The sequence below is a fragment of the Tarenaya hassleriana genome, unplaced genomic scaffold, assembly GCF_000463585.1.
Source record: "Tarenaya hassleriana unplaced genomic scaffold, ASM46358v1 Cleome78, whole genome shotgun sequence".
NCBI classification, from domain to species: Eukaryota; Viridiplantae; Streptophyta; class Magnoliopsida; order Brassicales; family Cleomaceae; genus Tarenaya; species Tarenaya hassleriana.
Window position 1 is genome coordinate 385,582 of NW_010970300.1, and position 2,603 is coordinate 388,184.

The window sequence follows — 2,603 nt, forward strand, 5'->3', positions numbered from 1 at the left end:
CTTATAAGAAGGAGATCAAAACCCTAAACTCGTGAGAGACTTTCTGCAGCCGACTTTTGCATCTGGTACAGAACTTTGAGAGCTTTTGGTGAGATCCAAAGAGGTCAAAGAGGTTCCAAGTCTCGTTTTCTCGAAACGCGAAACCGAATAGCAGATTCAGGTCCTAGTAGACAAGTTCCAACCGTTGGAATCCATCCCGAGGTGTGGATAATGTAGAAGGCGAGGTAATCTTCCTCCCTTTCGTGATCAGACGAACGAATCAATTGAAACAGGCCCCAGATCGATTGAGGTAAGCGTTCTAACGTTTCTACGATTCATAGAAATCATGTTTCTAGGGTTTCATAAATTTTCGTTTTACATCCGCTGCGCAAACCCTAGAATCTGTTGGTTTAGTGCTCTATGATGTACTGTTTATGAGCTTTCTTTAGATACATTCGATGTATTGATACTTTCTATGGTTTTATTAGAGTATTTGATTCATTACATGTTCTTGCATACTAGATCTGTTATGAAATCCATGTATCATTATGAATGATACTAAACTCCATAGTCTTGTGTCATTATGGGAATGATGACATAATAAGACTAGTATGATGTGTGATTGATGATCATAGCGATGATCATAGGTATTAGATACGATCACTGTCATAGGTATTCGTTGAAGAACGGAATACTGGATTGACCCGCATGAGATTGTCACATGGACTAGCGTCATGACTTGAATCTCATATGGCGGTTCCATGATTGGATCCTAAGACCTGAGATATCTACGGAATCCAATATGAGGAGTTGCGTGCTTTGAATACGTCAAACGTCATGCGTAACAGGAGGACTATAAAGGCGTGTATCAGGTACGAAACGAATCATGTGCTGGATTGTAGATAGTCAAGACGGGATTTGTACCTCTCGTAAAAGAGAGAGATATCGCTGGGCCCCTCGTGTGAGCGAGACTGTAGAAATGTGTGACCGCACTATAGACGAACATCGTCTATTTCAGACAGTCGAACTCAGTGAACGAGAAAGCAGTCCAATCAGATAAGGTGGCTTGTCCATGCCTTATGTTCGACATATGATATCACGATACAAAAGGATCATCAACCAGAATCATCATTGGCGTTCATAAGATCACGAACACACTCTATTCGAGATAGGTAGTCATAGTGTCTGGCTAGAGACCGCCTATGACTTGTAATTCCGAAATAGGGATTTCGGGTTATACTGCTATATCGAATGAGCCTACAGGGTCACACACGCAGGGAAGGACAAAACGCACAGAAAACGACGGAAAAACCAAGACGGAAGACTAGAACGGACGCCAGGTGGAGTCAGCTGTGAGACAATCCCACAATCACGGTCCGAGTTGATAGCAGCCCGTCCGTTCTGGCTTGTCTGGAACGGACGGTCCACGTATGCAGACCGTCCGTTCTGGCTTGCTGGAACGGACGGTCCACGTGTATTTCTGAATCGTCCGTTCTGGCTTTCGGGTTTTTCGAAAATTAGACCGAATTAGGGTTAAATCACCTTATAAGAAGGAGATCAAAACCCTAATTGAAAAAGAGACTTTCTGAGCCGTCTGGTACAGAACTTTGAGAGCTTTTGGTTAGATCCAAAGAGGTCAAAGAGGTTCCAAGTCTCGTTTTCTCGAAACGCGAAACCGAATAGCAGATTCAGGTCCTAGTAGACAAGTTCCAACCGTTGGAATCCATCCCGAGGTGTGGATAATGTAGAAGGCGAGGTAATCTTCCTCCCTTTCGTGATCAGACGAACGAATCAATTGAAACAGGCCCCAGATCGATTGAGGTAAGCATTCTAATGTTTCTACGATTCATAGAAAGCATGTTTCTAGGGTTTCATAAATTTTCGTTTTACATCCGCTGCGCAAACCCTAGAATCTGTTGGTTTAGTGCTCTATGATGTACTGTTTATGAGCTTTCTTTAGATACATTCGATGTATTGATACTTTCTATGGTTTTATTAGAGTATTTGATTCATTACATGTTCTTGCATACTAGATCTGTTATGAAATCCATGTATCATTATGAATGATACTAAACTCCATAGTCTTGTGTCATTATGGGAATGATGACATAATAAGACTAGTATGATGTGTGATTGATGATCATAGCGATGATCATAGGTATTGGATACGATCACTGTCATAGGTATTCGTTGAAGAACGGAATACTGGATTGACCCGCATGAGATTGTCACATGGACTAGCGTCATGACTTGAATCTCATATGGCGGTTCCATGATTGGATCCTAAGACCTGAGATATCTACGGAATCCAACATGAGGAGTTGCGTGCTTTGAATACGTCAAACGTCCTGCGTAACAGGAGGACTATAAATGCGTGTATCAGGTACGAAACGAATCATGTGCTGGATTGTAGATAGTCAAGACGGGAATGGGCCCCTCGTGTGAGCGAGACTGTAGAAATGTGTGGTCGCACTATAGCCGAACGTCGTCTATTTCAGACAGTCGAACTCAGTGAACGAGAAAGCAGTCGAATCAGATAAGGTGGCTTGTACATGCCTTATGTTCGACATATGATATCATGATACAAAAGGATCATCAACCGGAATCATCTCTGGCGTTCGTAA